This window comes from Rhinoderma darwinii, chromosome 1 (genome assembly GCF_050947455.1).
Source record: "Rhinoderma darwinii isolate aRhiDar2 chromosome 1, aRhiDar2.hap1, whole genome shotgun sequence".
NCBI classification, from domain to species: domain Eukaryota; kingdom Metazoa; phylum Chordata; class Amphibia; order Anura; family Rhinodermatidae; genus Rhinoderma; species Rhinoderma darwinii.
In genome coordinates this window covers 629,371,813-629,394,364 of record NC_134687.1, presented here as the reverse complement: position 1 = coordinate 629,394,364, position 22,552 = coordinate 629,371,813, and the positions used below count along the sequence as shown (strand labels likewise).

The following is a 22,552-nucleotide window of genomic DNA, read 5'->3' as shown; positions in this document are numbered from 1 at the left end:
ATCCTGTACTGATCCTGAGTTACATCCTGTATTATACTCCAGAGCTGCACTCGCTATTCTGCTGGTGGAGTCACTGTGAACATCTACAACATTTCTTATTTTTTCTAGCATTGTGATTGGTCATATAGGTTATATCTCCATAAATGTTATTATCTCTATATATCAGGTTATTGACCTGGAATCTACGGCGAGCATCGTAAAGTGTCTATAAATTCCACGTGTCCATCACCTGCACTCTTCAAAGTGTCTTTCTTTCTTGTAAAATACTGCTCTGCCTGTGTAAATACTGTCGGCTCTTACATTCAGCCTGATGACGGAGCTTCGCTGATATTTTCGCGGTGATGCTGTACATGACTGGTTCTTAGTTTATGGTATAACTAAAGTCCACAAAGTTACTCCATGCACAGAGCTGAGCTAGTACTACACATCTGTGCAAAATCTATTACTATTCCGGCGTTAGTTCACATTATCTAGCAACCACTTGACGTCTCTCTAGGTGACCACTATTTCAATACATACCCTGAAGTTCTTATGTGAAGTTTTTATCTTTTGAACAGGAGACTGCCCCTTCATACTGCACAGACTTGTTAGTCCTTCTAACTCAGGCAGCAGGAGAAGAAATCATGAAGCTTCAGGATAAAAAACATAAAAGGGCAGAAACAAAAACTGTTTAAGGGGTTCAGGCAGACCCTTCCATACTAGAGCACTTGAAGAAGATACATTGAAACTCAAGAAACACCCCTCCTCAATACATAGTTACATACATAGTTACATAGTTAGTACGGCTGAAAAAAGACACATGTCCATCAAGTCCAACCAAGGGAAGGGAAAAGGGAAGGAAAAATGTCTACACATAGGAGCTGATACTTTTTTGTTCTAGGAAATTATCTAAGCCTTTTTTAAAGCCATCTACTGTCCCTGCTGTGACCAGCTCCTGCGGTGACTATTCCATAGATTCACAGTTCTCACGGTAAAGAAGGCTTGTCGCCTCTGCAGCTTGAACCTTTTTTTCTCCAGACGGAGGGAGTGCCCCCTTGTTTTTTGAGGGGGTTTTACATGGAACAGGATTTCACCATATTTTTTGTATGTGCCATTCATATATTTATATAAGTTAATCATGTCCCCCCTTAGTCGTCTTTTTTCAAGGCTAAATAGGTTTAATTCTTTCAATCTTTCCTCATAACTTAAATTCTCCATGCCCCTAATTAGCTTCGTTGCTCTTCTTTGTATTTTTTCCAACTCCAGGGCATCCTTTCTATGAACTGGAGCCCAGAACTGAACTGCATATTCTAGATGAGGCCTCACTAATGCTTTGTAAAGTGGCAATATTACATCCCTGTCCCGCGAGTCCATGCCTCTTTTAATACACGACAATATCTTGCTGGCCTTTGAAGCAGCTGATTGACACTGCATGCTGTTATTGAGTTTATGATTTACAATTACACCCAGATCCTTCTCATCAAGTGACCCCCCAGTGTAGCGCCCCCTAGGACATATGATGCATGCAGGTTGTTGGTACCCAGATGCATAACTTTACATTTATCTACATTAAACTTCATTTGCCAAGTGGACGCCCAAACACTTAGTTTGTTTAAATCTGCCTGCAATTCACAAACATCTTCCATAGTCTGAACTATATTACATAGCTTGGTGTCATCTGCAAAAATACGCTAAAGCCAAGAACTGCGCCCAGAGGTGTTACGGGGAGAATGAGCAATTATAAAGCAAAATGAAAAATGGTTGTCCAAACCACTTAATTGTCCAGACTCCCTGGTTCGGTATATTGCCTAATCTCAATTTGAATTGTAATCCAGAATAATCTGATAATCTGAAATGGTTGCTATACAAACACAGATGTGACTGAAGCAGTTCTAACAATTGGGATTGATTGAGACTTTCGGGAAGGTCTTGACCAAGATTTATATCTCCTTCTTCCCCTGCTTTGTACTGGATTCAGAAGTTTGGTAATTCCTGGGATGTCGTGGACTTTCACTACAACACTAAATGATAGGTTCTTATAGTGAAGCCGCATTTACAAAGAGTTAATTTGCAGTCAGTCCGGGATATATCAATGCTGTTATTATATTCTGATTCTCAGTCCTAGTGTTGAACCCCAGGAGAGATCTTTTTCTCATTTGCAAGTGGCCCCGTTAACGTGCCGGAGAAGGGATAGCTCCCACCGCCCTTGTCAGATACTGTATGATTACATCCAGCTCTACATAATTCATCTGTCTGAATGTGACAGCTCCAATCTCAGCATCATCCCACAGAACAACACTAAGGCCATCCCCACTGTCAGGACGTTCGTGAAGATGTGAGATTACATGACTCGAGACACCGGAGTAACAAGATCTCATCTGAGATTATGGAAATAAAAAGGCTAATATACAATGTAAGGAAATCTTCTATGAGTTCTAGATACAGACGTTCCATCCCTTAATAAGCGCTGTCCAGTCAATAGCCAATAATGGGTCCTTTAAGATTTCCTTCAAGAAGCCAATGAAAAAATATAAAGCTATCAGGCCAGTCTTCGTGCTGGTGTTCAATCCTCCATCCATGGTCTCCATCCATTGAGTGGAGACACCAGTGCTTGTTCACCCTTTCCATCCGTTGTCGGGACACTTGGGCTGGTTCCGTTCAATTTCTTGACAGTGTGGTACCTGCGGAGACCACCTATGGGGGAATAATGATGCGAAAAGCCTAAATTGGCTCACTCCCTTTTCCACAGAGCCCATTCCAACCAAAGCGACTGCCTCAATTATACCCACCATACCTTTGTAGGCTAATTAGTAAACCAACGAAGGTAGCGAAACGCGTGTCGGGGTGTTTCCTTGGATCGGAGACGGTCATCCATCAGTATGTCTACCATAGGTAAAACGTCTTGACATTGTTTTTGTCTTTATCATGATATATATTTTCTGCTGATCCTATGGTGCAATTTGAGAGACCATATTCTAGATACTTGGTCTCCTGCAGATACATCTACTTTATTATAGGTCTTTTTTACTGACGAATATATACTTTTTCATGTTTTGGTGGAGTCTCCTTTCCGAGGTTGTCTTTTAAAATATATGTTTTTTTAACCATTGTATGTATTGTGGGTAAATAGGGGGGTATTCCCGCAATGGGACAATAAAGATTGATATTTTTTGAAATTTGAAATACATGGTTATTATTTCAGTCTGGACATTTTTTGTTCTTTTCTGATGCTTTTCATGTCTTGACTAATTATTGAAAGCTTTGAATACAATTTTGGTGGATATAATTAGTAAACCAACTTACAATGTTCTTGCCCATTCACGGGAAGGACTGGTCTTTTTGGTTCCATGTTGACTATTCATTTTCGAGAAGAGCCTCCTCGGTGTTATGTCCCACACAAATCCTGTTTGGAAGTAGAAGGGGTTAAAGCAATTTTTGCTGACCGATCTTTGTCCGCCATGCAATCGAGTTCTGCAGAGAAGCTCACTGACGGACTGAAAGGTAATTAGTTTGGTCCTTACGTTGTCCATTTCAATCCCTGCCAGTTCTTGTCTGTCTGAGACAATCAATAGGTGAGAACACAGCCCTGGTTCCTGTGACAAACCCTGTGTTTTATGTCAAGATGTGAAGACGGAAAAGCTCAGCTCATCTGCTACGGTGCCGGCTGAGAATCCCACTGGGGCTCATCACGTTGTCACCAAGCTCATTGAGAGAACAGCCGGTGATATGTAACTTGCAGTCCTCTAAAGGAGCCTGTCCCGGGGGAGCCGGAGGACAGTATTATAGGAGAACATTGTGGAACTCACCCAAGCAGTGATGGCGCGCGGGTGAACTCTCATGCTTGTTGCTAGCGGAAGTTTGCAAACCCAATGTTCATTTTGATACCAATTATGACTAAAGCACAGATGCACCGGTAGATGCACCGGTAATTTGGCCAATAAACCAATAATATAATATATAAAAAATATTGGATAATGAGTGTAGAGAGGAGTCTTCCTTTTCTCCCCCGTGGTCAACTCTGCAGCATACAGGACAGATGCAGCCAGAGTTTTCCCAACACCAGTACAGTCTTGTTAGTCCTCATCAGCGCACGATATGGAAACCATGGAGCATCACTTGCGGGACAATCACACAGGATAACTGAGAAGGTTATAGTGAGGAGCGATAGAAGGAACCATAAGAACTTCAATGATAAACGTGACAACAGTAGGTCAACTCTGCCGCGTACAGGACCGATACAGCCAGAGTTTTCCCAACACCAGTACAGTCTTGTTAGTCCTCATCACCGCATGATATGGAAACCATGGGGCATCACCAGCGGGACAATCACACAGGATAACTGAGAAGGTTATAGTGAGGAGCGATAGAAGGAACCATAAGAACTTCAATGATAAACGTGACAACAGTAGGTCAACTCTGCCGCGTACAGGACAGATACAGCCAGAGTTTTCCCAACACCAGTACAGTCTTGTTAGTCCTCATCACCGCATGATATGGAAACCATGGGGCATCACCAGCGGGACAATCACACAGGATAACTGAGAAGGTTATAGTGAGGAGCGATAGAAGGAACCATAAGAACTTCAATGATAAACGTGACAACAGTAGGTCAACTCTGCCGCGTACAGGACAGATACAGCCAGAGTTTTCCCAACACCAGTACAGTCTTGTTAGTCCTCATCAGCGCACGATATGGAAACCATGGAGCATCACTTGCGGGACAATCACACAGGATAACTGAGAAGGTTATAGTGAGGAGCGATAGAAGGAACCATAAGAACTTCAATGATAGACGTGACAACAGTAGGTCAGGACGTGAGGTCACAGCAGTGGAGGCTTTTTGGTTTCCTTCATCCCACCATACCAGAACCTCATTGGTTTTCCAATCCCGTCAATGAATTAGGAAACTCATTTTTTTACTTTTTATTGATTTGATGAGACAATCCAGCGTGCGGTGCTTCCTTATTAATCGAGAAATAGGAATTAAATAATTAATGTTCTTCACTATATTTTATGTTTTTACTTTAGGACAGTCTCCAGTAAGTCAAAACAAGAGCCAGGAGGTGGCACGCGTTAAAAATACCATTAGGTCCCCAGGACGACAGTAAAATGTTAGATGTTTATCTATTGTGGCACGTTATTTTTTGGGGGCCAGTATTTAAAGGGCCAGTTGATTGGTCTATGAAGCTGCTATGTAACCCGTAGCGAGAAGAGGGCTCCAAATTATGTTGACCCCATTCCACTTCCCAATGTTAATAAACTGGGGGAGGGGGGTGTTGCACCACGATTATCTCCTACTATAGATGGGATCGGACATCAAGTGCTAGTCTGAATCTGGCAGAAGCAATGAAACTTCTACAAGGGCGTTGAGAAAGTCGACCAGTTCATGGCCATAAAGGGTTAAAGTGATTGTAGATCGCGGCTGCGGTTTCACGAGTCACCGGTCCCGTCCTTCAGCTTTGTCTCCAGTCGGAGGTAACCTCAACCCTTATGACTTGTATTTACTCCCGAGACACCATTCCCCCCGTGGCACAAAGAATAAAACTCGATTATTAGATTTCATAAAAGCGAAACATCTTCTACCAACCACAAAAAAAATCAGCCATTGCCCTTCAGCAAGGCGTCCGGCGCAATCTTAATGTGTTATTATATCTCAGGGCGCAATGGTAAGAATTATCTGTATGGAAAGGGACATTTTTTGTACAAAAAAAAAATAAACCCGTCACCGGTGTGAAGCCTTCCAACGTCTCCAATAGTGATACGGATGTGACCTTCAGAATGACGGCGCCTCCTGCTGCATGTCTCCCCGGCAGGCAAGGGGTTACGAGTGGGTGCGGGGCGCAGATAGCATGCAGCTGACATCAGCAGTTCAGTCACTGACAGGAAGGCGCAGCTCGGACTGGAATGACTTTGATTCCTGACTAAAGGGGCGCGATGCTCTATTCATGGGGTTCATTCATTTTATTGTCAGTTATAGAAATGTGTCAGTAATGGTTTTGTCGTTTAGCTGAAGGTAATGGAGCCAAATTATATCAAAGCTATACATGAGCCCCAAATCCGGAGAATCTTCTCTGAGGCCACTGACGGAGAAACAAAGGGGGGACACGAACTGTAATAAGTACTCTATAATATCAGTAATGATACACTGACACTTGGGGTACAGGATAATGACACTGACACTTGGGGTACAGGATAATAATACACTGACACTTGGGGTACAGGATAATGACACTGACACTTGGGGTACAGGATAATAATACACTGACACTTGGGGTACAGGATAATGACACTACTTGGAGCACAGGCTAATGATACACTGACACTCGGGGTACAGGATAATGACACTTGGGGTACAGGATAATGATACACTGACACTTGGGGTACAGGATAATGATACACTGACACTCGGGGTACAGGATAATGATACACTGACACTTGGGGTACAGGATAATGATGCACTGACACTTGGGGTACAGGATAATGACACTGACACTTGGGGTACGGGATAATGATACACTGACACTTGGGGTACAGGATAATGATACACTGACACTCGGGGTACAGGATAATGATACCCTGACACTTGGGGTACAGGATAATGATACACTGACACTTGGGGTATTGAGGAAACAGACTGCCTGTAATGAAGGAAATGTAATAGTATGTGGCCCCCCAGTCCCTGCGTTCGACCCCCCAGTTTGCAGGCAGCTCTTTTAATTGTTCCTACATAAGAAGTCCGTGGAGCGGAGGCGAGGCGGCCACCGAGCCTGAAGTTAATGGAGTTGAGTTTTATATGCCGCAGATTTTTCACAGCTACTTTGGTTTTCAATGGGGGACATCACTCAGCCTCTTTAAGGTGGCCATAAAACCAGGTTGTTAAACACAAATCTGCCCGTGCACGAGCGAAGCCGCCAAACATGATGGAAGAGGGAGAAAAGAGGGAAGAAAAGCAGCTGAAAAATGTCCCAGCTGAAGAAGAACTACAAGTGACAGAAGAACCCGCCAAACCCGGTCATGAGGAAAAGAGATATACACAAACCACAAGAGATCGCCGGTGTACAGACAGGAGATGAGCCCGGGCGGTGTTTTGCTGGTCCAGGCGGCCGGTGGTATGTCCTGGTTTTAACTGTATCTGAATCCTCGGGATTATATATGGGGGCATTATACTATGTGGGGGCAGATATAGGGGCATTATACTATGTGGAGGGCAGCTATGGGGGCAGCCATGGGGGCATTATACTGTGTATGGAGGCAGAAATATGGGCATTATACTGTGTGGGGGCAGCTATGAGGGCATTATGCTGTGTGGGGGCCACCATGGGCAATTGTATTGTGTGGGGGGCACTATAAAACATTGTACTGTGTAGTGGCAGCTATGGGGGCATTATAATGTGTGGGGGTAGCTATGGGGAGCATTATACTGTGTTGGGGTGCTATGGGTGTATTATATTATAAGGGGACCACTTTGGGGTAGTATACTGCGTGGTGGGCACTATGGCGCATTATACTGTGTGTGGGAGGTACTATGGGGCATTATACTGTGTGTGGGAGGTACTATGGGGCATTATACTGTGTGTGGGAGGTACTATGGGGCATTATACTGTGTGTGGGAGGTACTATGGCGCATTATACTGTGTCTGGGAGGTACTATGGGGCATTATACTGTGTGGAGGCAGCTATAGTGGATTATACTGTGTGGGGGCCACTGTGGGGACATGATACTAAGTAGAGGTCACTATGGGAGCGTTATCCTGTGTGGGGGCCACTGTGGGGACATGATGCTATGAGGAGGTCACTATGGGGGCATTGTACTGTGTGGGAGCCACTACGGGGACATTATACTATGTGGAGGGCACTATGAAGGGGTTATGCTGTGTGTGGGCCACTATGGGGACATGATACTATGTGGAGGTCACTATGGGGACGTTATATTGTGTGGGGGCCACTATGGGGACATCATACTATGTAGAGGGCACTATGGGGACGTTATATTGTGTGGGGCCACTATGGGGACATGATACTATGTGGAGGTCACTATGGGGACGTTATATTGTGTGGGGGCCACTATGGGGACATGATACTATATGAAGGGCATTATGGGGGCGTTCTGCTGTGTGGGGGCCACTATGGGGACATGATACTATGTGGAGGGCACTATGGGGGCGTTATGCTGTGTGTGGGCCACTATGGGGACATGATACTATGTGGAGGTCACTATGGGGGCGTTATGCTGTGTGGGCGCCACTATGGGGATATGATACTATGTAGAGGGCACTATGGGGCATTATGCTGTGTGGAGTCCACTATGGGGACATGATACTATGTGGAGGTCACTATGGGGGCGTTATGCTGTGTGGGCGCCACTATGGGGATATGATACTATGTAGAGGGCACTATGGGGCATTATGCTGTGTGGGGGCAGCTATGGGGAGCATTATACTGTGTTGGGGTGCTATGGGTGTATTATATTATAAGGGGACCACTTTGGGGTAGTATACTGCGTGGTGGGCACTATGGCGCATTATACTGTGTGTGGGAGGTACTATGGGGCATTATACTGTGTGGAGGCAGCTATAGTGGATTATACTGTGTGGGGGCCACTGTGGGGACATGATACTAAGTAGAGGTCACTATGGGAGCGTTATCCTGTGTGGGGGCCACTGTGGGGACATGATGCTATGAGGAGGTCACTATGGGGGCATTGTACTGTGTGGGAGCCACTACGGGGACATTATACTATGTGGAGGGCACTATGAAGGGGTTATGCTGTGTGGAGTCCACTATGGGGACATGATACTATGTGGAGGTCACTATGGGGGCGTTATGCTGTGTGGGCGCCACTATGGGGACATGATACTATGTGGAGGGCACTATGGAGGGGTTATGCTGTGTGGAGTCCACTATGGGGACATGATACTATGTAGAGGGCACTATTGGGGCGTTATGCTGTGTGGGCTGAACTGGGTGTGTATGGAGGGGATTGGGCGAGGTTGGAGGTGTGTCTTAACAGAGAAAAGATTTGCCGCGCCACGCTACGAGCACCGCATTAGTTATCCCTCTTTACAATAATTGAAAGTTGGCAGGTATGGGAGATGAGTGATGTATATACAGGTTTTCAGCGGTAGATATAGGAAATTAGCGATACTCATACCGAAGATCAACGGTGTACATACATGAGATCAACAGAGTACATATAGCAGATAAGCAATATACATGCAGGAGATCAGCGGTGTACATGCAGGAGATCAGCGGTGTACATGCAGGAGATCAGCGGCGTTCTGATGTATGCCATTCTCACATTTGCAGGGCCCAGGACTACTTGTGTTAGTTGAACCTTCCCTCTCCTGTAGCGTACCGGTGTGCCAGGCTTTCCACATGGTGGATTTTCTTCATTTACAGTATATTTCACTTAACTTCTATTGGCTCCTAATGGCCCCCAGGAGCCTAATTTGCTCCCTGTAAAATGAAGACAGATTGTTTAAGAGACTGTTTTCATTAAGTCATCGCAGAGCCGCTCCCGGAATGAAGCTCTCGGTAATTTATGGCGGGTTCCCGGATAATAGGAGTCTCCACGCCAGGCAAATGCAGAATGTCCTGCCCAGGATTAACCAGTGTGACGCCAGCGCCATTATCACCCCAATATAGACACAAGAGCTAGTAATGATATATGAGGTGTCGGTGAGACTGTATGTCACAACCCTACAGACAGTGGAGTGGCAGGAAGGGAGGTATGATCACAACTGGGGCCTACCAGAGGATACAGGGCAGAGGTTACAGGATAGAGGATACTGGGCAGAGGTTACAGGATAGAGGATACTGGGCAGAGGATACAGGATAGAGGATACTGGGCAGAGGTTACAGGATAGAGGATACTGGGCAGAGGATACAGGATAGAGGATACTGGGCAGAGGATACAGGATAGAGGATACTGGGCAGAGGATACAGGATAGAGGATACTGGGCAGAGGTTACAGGATAGAGGATACTGGGCAGAGGTTACAGGATAGAGGATACTGGGCAGAGGTTACAGGATAGAGGATACTGGGCAGAGGATACAGGGCAGAGGTTACAGGATAGAGGATACTGGGCAGAGGATACAGGGCAGAGAATAGAGAGTAATGGGCAGCAGATACAGGACAGAGCATACAAGGCAAAGGATTAGGGGCAGCGGATACAGGGCAGAGAGCACTGGGCAGCAGATAAAGGACAGGGGATACAGGGCAGAGGACAGAGGGCACCGGTCAGCAGATACAGGGCAGAGGACACGGGGCAGAGAACACAGAGGACAAAGAACTTAATAGGGGGCACAGGACTGAGGGTTAGGTGCAGAACACACAGGACACAATGTACAGGACACAGGAGTAGAGGGGACAGAATGTAGTCCTCTCCATTGACAGCTTCAAATCGGGACCCCCATCACTGGGCCCCTTCAGCTGTGTGAGGTGGACAGGGACCCCATGTTCCTCTTCAGCAATTGGATCCCAGGCACTAACTGATTGCCCGACCATTCTGGCATTAGGGAAGGAGATCAGTTGTGCAGCCTCAGGCTTTGGGCCTTTATCACTTCTCTGCTCCTATAACAGAGCAGGAACAGCATTTTTCTACCTTCGTGCCTGAAGCTCTGAAATGATTGATTGGCTGGTGAAGACCACTCAGAATCAGTACAGTTAATCCTAAATAGGTGGATGAAGAGGGTCTTTTGACCTTGGAATAACACAAGTCTCCTTTACTCTCTCACCAGGTGTTGACATAAAGGAGAGCGGACCGAATTAAGAAAATGTAACTGGGGCCCCCATTCTGATTTCCAAGGGCCCACATTAATGTTGTGGCACCAGTGGAGGGCAGGATTGCTGCACAGGTTCACACTGTCCATGGTGGAGATGCTGTGGCCATTTGATACTGGGGCCTCTCCAATCCACAGGACCTACTTTACCCAATGTGTCTTGTTTTGTGGTACTTATGACCTTGCTCTGCATTAGATTCAACATGTCTACCAAGTATCATTGCCAAGAAGAATAAACATCTGAGCCTGATGATAAAACGACACATGGCTAAAAATCCCTGGCAGAAGTAAAGATAAAGTCGCAGGACGACGCATTAACACCAATAAACCAAACCAGGTCTCGGGCCATGTTTAGTGCTTCTCTCATGTGGTTAATATTTTCCCATCTGTGCTAAACGCATGAAGACCGGGTGGACATGATATTAAAATGTCATATCAATGAGCTGGTCCTTCACTCTTCTCTATTGGTCGGCTGGTGGACAAGAGGAAAGAAGACGTTAAGAATTAGACTTAGTCTCCCAACATCCTCCAGAGCTGCCGGGTGCCAAGTAATGTCAGGGATTATTTGTGAAGAGAACGCCTGGTTCAGAGAATGCTTTACCCCTTTGGGAAAAGACTTTCTTTCAACTTTCCAGCATCTGTTCCTGACGCGGCGGCGGCGGTGGCGTTGGCCTCTCTCTCTATCGGCTGCGTCTGCTGTTTATTTATGTTACGTGTTTTTCTATAAATCTGAAAACACTCGTCTGTGATAAAAGTCAGTTTTATCCTCATTTACTCCTCGCAGCTACAAGCAGTCAGTCTGCCGTGCCGCCGACACATATGGGCTGACAGACTCGGATTGTTCTAGGCTGTTCATATTAATTAAAGAAACAGCCCAACATTGCTGACAAAAAAATGTAAACACAGAATTAATGCGAGCGGGATCGGCCTCCAGTTACGTAGACGCAATAACACGGCGTCTCTGTTATGAAGAGTCATGGGGCGGATCCGCGACACTGGCTGATTCTGCCCACATGACCTCACGGTCACCCACCGGGTCATCTTATAGTATTGTGTCTTCTTGGGACGAAGCAACTTTGGCGTCATGATATTTCGTATATACAGATTACAATTACTCTTTGCTATATAGGATGAATCCAGTAGGACCAAATACTCTACCGTCGGTCATGTGGATGGAGACGGTCAAAGGTATCGCATTAAACAGATGATATGTTTAAGGCAACAAGGTGATGTCTAAACATCATAGAACACGTTTTTTAAGCATTTATACCCTGTTTTACCAACCTCTGCTTTATCTGACACCTGACACCAGTGTTAACAACCATATTGCCTTACTAGGCTTGACTGCCAACTTTAGTAGATATCCAACATCAGATTTAACAATTGTATTGTCTTACCTGACATCTGGCACCAGCTTTACCAACCAAACAGTCTTATCAGAACCTGACACCACCTTTGCCAACCATACTGTCGTAAAAGATACCTGACACCAGCCTTACTAACCATACCACCTCAACCGTCCCAGATTCAGCGGGACAGTCACGGATTCCGGGCGGTGTCCCACTGTCCCAGCTGGCCGGGGGTATGTCCCACTGTCAAACTAATTCTGAAGCAGGGAACCATCAGCAATGGGGATTCCGCTCAAGGAGTAGCCCCTGACGTCACTGTTCACTGACGTCAAGGGCTTCCCCGATACCCAGGGAGATGTGCTGCCAACAATGATAATATTTTTGGCAGCATAAACGATACAATCAGCCGATGAATGAGCGTTGGCTCGTTCATCGGCGGCTGATCGTTGCCCTGTTTAGACTAGGCATAACACAAACTTTTCCAACCATACAGTGTTATCAGACACCTGACACCAGCTTTATCAACTATACTGTCTTAAGAGATAGCGAATACCAGCTTTACTAACCATACCGTCTTACTAGGCCTCTGACGCCAACTTGACATTCCACACTGTCTTATAACCATAGCTCCTGAGAAAACATCCGTTACAAGTTAATCTAAAAAAACAGCCATTGTACTGTATCATTGTCATAGACTGTACAATAAAAGGAAATAATGGGATTATTGGGAGGAAAAGGAACACCATGGACCCAAGTGATATAAAAAACACCATTAACAGGTCATCTCTATTGATCTAGGGTTGTGCTATTACAAAGTTATGCTCCACTCACAGGCATTCCAGAATTGCCGGGTGGAGTAGCCTAGTCTCTCCCAGGAAATTTGTTTCCTTGGTTTCCAACATTTTCGATATTGGCCAAAAAGAACTATTACATTTTATAACCATTTGTCCATATCCGGCCCGGGTCCTACGTTACCAAAATAGGTGCAATAACCTTTACCGCTTCTCGGAAATTCCTCATGTTAAGGAAATTCTGAACGTTATGATCACATTTGTGTGGCGGTTCATGAGTTCAAGCAGTTCTTCAGGAGTTATTATTAGGAGTCCCGATGACTGACGGATACGTATTTCTGCATCTGCTGTTGGAGGTCACATGACCAGTGATGTCATGGACCGTGTAAATCAGTAGTCCAGTATACACTATTGAGTAAACATGTCAGGATGGTAACAAAATGCAGACCCCAGACCCAGATACAGTAACGGGTAAAGCGACGCACATGCGGACTGTTTCAAATTAACACAAAAAAAGCAATTACTGTTACAATGGAAGTTACTATCTGCAGTGGTGATAGGCGTCCCGGACCATATGCCCGCTGAGACGCAGGTGATACAAAAAAGTGCGTTCGATTTGTGCCTCCACCTACAAGGTTAATGCCATCTTTGAAATAACAATCAAAGTTAATGTCCTTATCCAACCAGGCATTGTATGAGTCTTCTGCCGAGGTCCGAGCGATGCCAATGAAGTCCTCTAAGGACTGGTTGAGTCTTCGTCTGCTATTCTCAGGAACACGGAACAGCACTCCATGTTTTAGCTTCATTGGTTGTCATGTTTAGTGGACGACCAGAATTGCACCTCCATTGATCCTATCTTCATCCACCAGGACAACTGATGCCCAAACTAATAATCGCAGAAATCAACGAATGAGGGATGCTCCTAAAACAATCGGCCAGATGTCGAAGAAAATGGACCAGGGGATTAAACTGGATCTGATTGTTCTATGTATGTCCCCGCCTTCCCAGTATGCACCAACCTTCCCAGTATACCCCAACCTTCCCAGTATGCCCCAACCTTCCCATTATGCCCCAACCTTCCCAGTATGCCCCAACCTTCCCAGTATGCCCCCACCTTCTCAGTATGCCTCTACCTTCCCATTATGCCCCCACCTTCTCAGTATGCCTCTACCTTCCCAGTATGCCCCCACCTTCTCAGTATGCCTCTACCTTCCCATTATGCCCCCACCTTCTCAGTATGCCTCTACCTTCCCATTATGCCCCCACCTTCTCAGTATGCCTCTACCTTCCCATTATGCCCCCACCTTCTCAGTATGCCTCTACCTTCCCAGTATGCCCCCACCTTCTCAGTATGCCTCTACCTTCCCGTTATGCCCCCACCTTCTCAGTATGCCTCTACCTTCCCGTTATGCCCCCACCATCTCACTATGCCTCTACCTTCCCAGTATTCCTACAGTATGTATGCCCCCACACTCCAATCTATGCCCCCACACTCCAATGTATGCCCCCCACACGCTAATGTATGCCTCTACCACTCATATATTCCTACAGTATGTCTTTCCCTAGCTTCCCATGTATTCCTATCTATGCCCAATCCCTTATGTACTCCTCTATATGCCCCCTCCCCTCACTTATAACTACGTATGCCTCACCCTCATGTATTCCTATGTATGCCCTCACCCCAGGATGTTATTTTTCTCTGTAAGCCCCAACCTCTCATGTATTATTAAGTATGCCACTATGCAGAATGTTATTTTCCTTTGTATGCACCCATCCCTTATGTATTCCTACTGTAGTTGTGCTCCCACACACACGTGTTCTTGAATGTGCCCCTACCGCTTATATATTTCCATGTTTCAGCCATCATACGTGTAGGGTTGCTCCCTTAACCCATTGAATTATATTTCGCTATATATGCAGACCTGATATAATGTATTACTGGGGTAGACTGAGACTGAGGTCCCTGCATTGGGACTAGTGATGTCACTTGATGTGATGTCAGTCTGAGGCCGGGGTCCACTACTAGTCACCCCCTCGCCGCTGCCATGACCCTGTACATTGCTGGACGGCAATGTATCATCCTCATCCATGTGCATCTAAACATGACCCCTCAACATGCACTTACTACACAGAAGCTATGAAGCGGCATCACAACGGTTAATGCGACGTCTTTATTTTTTAATGAGATTGATTGTGCGTTCAGCAGCCATGTTATTGTAAATGCACAGTCAATGTAACGGCATAATATGATGAATTATTCAGTCTCCTGTATAATGTACCAGCAATGATGCTCACAAATGACTTAAATATAGAGCTGACGTCAGGCAGACACCTCCACCCTCCCCTGAGCGCCCGCTATACATACAGCAGAATAAGGGAGATACTGAAGAACACTCCGTACATAAGTCACACACAAAAACAGACAATGCGGGACGTCCGGTCCAATGTACATATAATAAAAGATGGCAGCTGTCTAACAGACTTCATGATTTCATTCTTCAACATTTCAAGGTGTCTGTTTGCTGGGAAAATTCTTCTTAACATTCAAAGGCAAGAAAACTCCTGACCTGATGTTTCCTACAGCTGAGGGTTTGTTTCAGTTGTATCCAGTCTAGAGAATCTATTACGTTTCTAGAAATTGAGATTAATATTTCTACTACAATGAAAGGCTAAGGACAAATTTTACATTAAAAAATATATATTTTTACATAAATTAGTGGTTCACTAAATCTCCATTCCTTAGGCTACATTCACACGAGGCTCCTATATACAAGAATATAACTACTATAATACTGCCCCCTATGTACAAGAATATAACTACTATAATACTGTTCCCTATGTACAAGAATATAACTACTATAATACTGCTCCTATGTACAAGAATATAACTACTATAATACTCCTCCTATGTACAAGAATATAACTACTATAATACTGTTCCCTATATACAAGAATATAACTACTATAATATGTCTCCTATATACAAGAATATAACTACTATAATACTGCCTCCTATGTACAAGAATATAACTACTATAATACTGCTCCTATGTACAATAATATAACTACTATAATACTGCCTCCTATATGCAAGAATATAACTACTATAATACTGCCCCCTATATACAAGAATATGGCTACTATAATACTGCCCCTATATACAAGAATATAACTACTATAATACTGCCCCCTATATACAAGAATATAACTACTATAATACTGCTCCTATATACAAGAATATAACTACTATAATACTGCTCCTATATACAAGAATATAACTACTATAATACTGCTCCTATATACAAGACTATAACTACTATAATACTGCTCCTATATACAAGAATATAACTACTATAATACTGCCCCTATGTACAAAAATATAACTACTATAATACTAATCCTATGTACAAAAATATAACTACTATAATACTAATCCTATATACAAGAATATAACTACTATAATACTGCTCCTATATACAAGAATATAAGTACTATAATACTGCCCCCTATGTACAAGAATATAACTACTATAATACTGCCCCTATGTACAAGAATATAACTACTATAATACTGTCCCTATATACAAGAATATAACTACTATAATACTGCTCCTATGTACAAGAATATAACTACTATAATACTGCTCCCTATATACAAGAATATAACTACTATAATACTGCTCCTATATACAAGAATATAACTACTATAATACTGCCCCCTATATACAAGAATATAACTACTATAATACTGCCCCTATGTACAAGAATATAACTACTATAATACTGCCCCTATATACAAGAATATAACTACTATAATACTGCTCCCTATGTACAAGAATATAACTACTATAATACTGCCCCTATATACAAGAATATAACTACTATAATACTGCCTCCTATATACAAGAATATAACTACTATAATACTGCTCCTATATACAAGAATATAACTACTATAATACTGCTCCTATGTACAAGAATATAACTCCTATAATACTGCTCCCTATGTACAAGAATATAACTACTATAATACTGCCCCTATATACAAGAATATAACTACTATAATACTGCCCCTATATACAAGAATATAACTACTATAATACTGCCCCCTATGTACAAGAATATAACTACTATAATACTGATCCCTATGTACAAGAATATAACTACTATAATACTGCCCCTTATATACAAGAATATAACTACTATAATACTGCTACTATAATACTGCCCCTATGTACAAGAATATAACTACTATAATACTGCCCCCTATATACAAGAATATAACTACTATAATACTGCCCCTATATACAAGAATATAACTACTATAATACTGCTCCTATATACAAGAATATAACTACTATAATACGTCTCCTATGTACAAGAATATAACTACTATAATAGTGCCCCTATATACAAGAATATAACTACTATAATACTGCCCCTATATACAAACATATAACTACTATAATACTGCCCCCTATATACAAGAATATAACTACTATAATACTGCTCCTATGTACAAGAATATAACTACTATAATACTGCCTCCTATATACAAGAATATAACTACTATAATACTGCCCCTATATACAGGAATATAACTACTATAATACTGCCTCCTATATACAAGAATATAACTACTATAATACTGCCCCTATGTACAAGAATATAACTACTATAATATTGCCCCCTATGTACAAGAATATGGCTACTATAATTCTACCTAGTTTCTGGTTCACGGTGTTGTCTCTCAGATTTGCTATATTGCAGTGATACATTCTTTGTAGAAGTTTGCATAGAGCAGTTCCGGATATGAGAACATGTGGAGTAAAACATGGGTGGGGGGATGTCGAATGATAAAGGAGGGTATTTATGAAAAATTACTATGTAAAGTATTTATGACCGGTCTCTTACAACCACATGTTGGGGCCAGGTAGCTGCTCTATGGACTTAATATTCTGCAGAAAAGACCATTTGTTCTCCACAGAAGTCCTGGTTTGGCACTTGCTGGATCAATTTAACGGGTGGTGACCTTTATTAGTTTTGGCAAACTTTGTATGGAACTGGCAAGAGACACTTTATAACATTGAGCCTTGGGCCAAGCCAAACAGCAGGTCTTTCCCATCCTTACTCCTTAAACCGCAGACTATTCCATAGGCTGGAAGCCCAGGAGTTAAACCAAGGATGAATGTCCATGTCTGTAATGTAAGACCAGGGTAAATCTAAGACTCGTATGTTGTAAGTTTTTTACCAAAACATGGAATTTCTCCAATTTGAGTTGAGGCTCGCACTGTTATGTGAGGAGAGAGTTACAATAACTGTGTATTTAGGTGAAATATGATAATGGTTACATTGTAGCCAATAACTGTGAAATGAGACGAGACTTACATTAACCAGACCTAGGACAGTGCTTACATGGATGAAAACAAATATTCCATATGAACACCCGAGACGAGAACTATTCATAGGCAGCTCTCCTTAGATGACTGCAGGGAGACATTACTTCCTCCAAAAGTTCTGCTCTGGAAAGATTACTACAAAATGGAAAATACAAGATGCCCGTGACTTATTACTTGCTCTATAAAAGACATGTAGATACATTACTTCCTCATGGGGAACATAACCTCACGCGAGGTTCACTTCTAAGGCGACCATGTCTTCTAAGATAGGAGACTTGAGGGATAACAATCTCCATGAAACCAAGAGTTCCTCAACGGTGGAGAGATATGACCCAACTGGAGATCCATCGCCACCCCTTAGACATCATCATTGAGGAGACATTACATCTCCAAGACATCTGTGAAGAGTCATTTCCAATATTCCCTCTAAGATGTCAGGAAGAGGACACTACGTCCTCCACGACTAGTCTACGGTCTCTAAGTAGTCATTGAGGAAACCATAATTCTACTTAAACTTCTATTAGGAGACATTACTTTTTAGTACCGATTTGTAAAGAAATTTTACTTCCAGATAGTCCTCATGGGGAACATAACCTCACACCAAGTTCACTTCTAAGGAGACCATGTCTTGTAAGATAGGAGACGTGAGGGATAACAACCTCCATGAAACCAAGAATTCCTCAACGGTGGAGAGATATGACCCAACTGGAGATCCATCGCCACCCCTTAAACATCATCATTGAGGAGACATTACTATCTCCAAGACATCTGTGAAGAGTCATTTCCAATATTCCCTCTAAGATGTCAAGAAGAGGACACTACATCCTCCACGACTAGTCTACGGTCTTTGAGCAGTCATTGAGGAGACCATAATTCTACTTAAACTTCTATTAGGAGATATTACTGTTTAGTACCGATTTGTGAACAAATATTACTTCCAGATAGTCCTCAGGGGAACATAACCTCACGCGAGGTTCACTTCTAAGGAGACCATGTCTTCTAAGATACAAGACGTGAGGGATAACAACCTCCATGAAACCAAGAATTCCTCTAAGTCAACGGTGGAGAGATATGACCCAACTGGAGATCCATCGCCACCCCTTAGACATCATCATTGAGGAGACATTACATCTCCAAGACATCTGTGAAGAGTAATTTCCAATATTCCCTCTAAGATGTCAGGAAGAGGACACTACGTCCTCCACGACTAGTCTACGGTGTCTAAGTAGTCATTGAGGAAACCATATTTCTACTTAGACTTCTATTAGGAGACATTACTTTTTAGTAACGCTTTGTGAAGAAATATTACTTTCTCTAAGGCATTACCGAGGAAATGCTTACTCTAAGGATCTTGTGAAGTGAAAAACTATCTCGAAGATATTATTGAGAAGATCTAGTTTCCTCTAGGACACTTCTGGAGAGACATACTTCCTTTAAGTACAAGTTGAGACGTGGAGGAATTAGACCACAATGCAGATTCACCACCACAAATACGCGGCAAATTACTGTACAATACATGTGGATGGGGTTTACAGAACCTTATCTAGACTTCGGACCTCAGATCATGCTCACTGCAGATTTCACCCTTTAAATGCCTAGGGTTAAATCTGTGGCAATATCATCATTAATTTGTGGCAAAAACCATAGCTGAAAAAGTACCACATGTATGGACTTACCCCAAGAGATCAGTGATATACAGAAGATACCCGGATTATGCCAGCATGGTCCATATCACTATATACAAGAAGATGTATAACTTATACCAGCTGTACATATATAATTATATACAGAAGATACCCAGGTTATACCAGCATGCTCCATATCACTATATACAAGAAGATGTATAACTTATACCAGCTGTATATATATAATTATATACAGAAGATACCCAGGTTATACCCGCATGCTCCATATCACTATATACAAGAATATGTATAACTTATACCAGCTGTACATATATAATTATATACAGAAGATACCCAGGTTATACCAGCATGCTCCATATCACTATATACAGAAGATGCCCAGGTTATAGCAGCTGTACATATATAATTATATACAGAAGATACCCAGGTTATACCAGCATGCTCCATATCACTATATACAAGAAGATGTATAACTTATACCAGCTGTATATATATAATTATATACAGAAGATACCCAGGTTATACCAGCATGGTCCATATCACTATATACAAGAAGATGTATAACTTATACCAGCTGTACATATATAATTATATACAGAAGATACCCAGGTTATACCAGCATGGTCCATATCACTATATACAAGATGTATAACTTATACCAGCTGTACATATATAATTATATACAGAAGATACCCAGGTTATACCAGCATGCTCCATATCACTATATACAAGTAGATGTATAACTTATACCAGCTGTACATATATAATTATATACAGAAGATACCCAGGTTATACCAGCATGCTCCATATCACTATATACAAGAAGATGTATAATTTATACCAGCTGTACATATATAATTATATACAGATGATGCCCAGGTTATACCAGCATGCTCCATATCACTATATACAAGAAGATGTATAACTTATACCAGCTGTACATATATAATTATATACAGAAGATACCCAGGTTATACCAGCATGGTCCATATCACTATATACCAGAAGATGTATAACTTATTCCAGCTGTACATATATATAATTATATACATAAGATGCCCAGGTTATACCAGCATGCTCCATATCACTATATACAAGTAGATGTATAACTTATACCAGGTGTACATATATAATTATATACAGAAGATGCCCAGGTTATACCAGCATGCTCCATATCACTATATACAAGAAGATGTATAACTTATAGCAGCTGTACATATATAATTATATACAGAAGATACCCAGGTTATACCAGCATGCTCCATATCACTATATACAAGAAGATGTATAACTTATACCAGCTGTAAATATATAGCTATATACCAGAAGATACCCAGGTTATACCAGCATGCTCCATATCGCTATATACAAGATGATGTATAATTTATACCAGCAGTACATATATAATTATATACAGAATATACCCAGGTTATACCAGCATGCTACATATCACTATATACAAGAAGATGTATAACTTATACCAGCTGTAAATATATAGCTATATACCAGAAGATGCCCAGGTTATACCAGCATGCTCCATATCACTATATACAAGTAGATGTATAACTTATACCAGCTGTACATATATAATTATATACAGAAGATACCCAGGTTATACCAGCATGCTCCATATCACTATATACAAGAAGATGTATAATTTATACCAGCTGTACATATATAATTATATACAGATGATGCCCAGGTTATACCAGCATAGTTCATATCATTATATACAAGACGGTGTATAATTTATACCAGCTGTACATATATAATTATATATAGAAGATGCCCAGGTTATACCAGCATGCTCCATATCACTATATACAGGAAGATGTATAACTTATATCAGCTGCACATATATAATTATATACAGATGATGCCCAGGTTATACCAGCATGCTCCATATCACTATATACAAGAAGATGTATAACTTATACCAGCTGTACATATATAATTATATACAGAAGATACCCAGGTTATACCAGCATGGTCCATATCACTATATACCAGAAGATGTATAACTTATTCCAGCTGTACATATATATAATTATATACATAAGATGCCCAGGTTATACCAGCATGCTCCATATCACTATATACAAGTAGATGTATAACTTATACCAGGTGTACATATATAATTATATACAGAAGATGCCCAGGTTATACCAGCATGCTCCATATCACTATATACAAGAAGATGTATAACTTATAGCAGCTGTACATATATAATTATATACAGAAGATACCCAGGTTATACCAGCATGCTCCATATCACTATATACAAGAAGATGTATAACTTATACCAGCTGTAAATATATAGCTATATACCAGAAGATACCCAGGTTATACCAGCATGCTCCATATCGCTATATACAAGATGATGTATAATTTATACCAGCAGTACATATATAATTATATACAGAAGATACCCAGGTTATACCAGCATGCTACATATCACTATATACAAGAAGATGTATAACTTATACCAGCTGTAAATATATAGCTATATACCAGAAGATGCCCAGGTTATACCAGCATGCTCCATATCGCTATATACAAGATGATGTATAATTTATACCAGCAGTACATATATAATTATATACAGAAG

At 42.0% G+C, this 22,552-nt stretch overlaps 1 protein-coding gene across 5 annotated transcripts in view; it reads right to left on the bottom strand.

Annotated features, from left to right (window-relative positions):
* The window catches only part of CNTFR (ciliary neurotrophic factor receptor), a 440,906-nt gene that overhangs the window by 143,354 nt on the left and 275,000 nt on the right, over nucleotides 1–22,552 (bottom strand). The gene's annotated exons all lie outside the window — the stretch shown is intronic.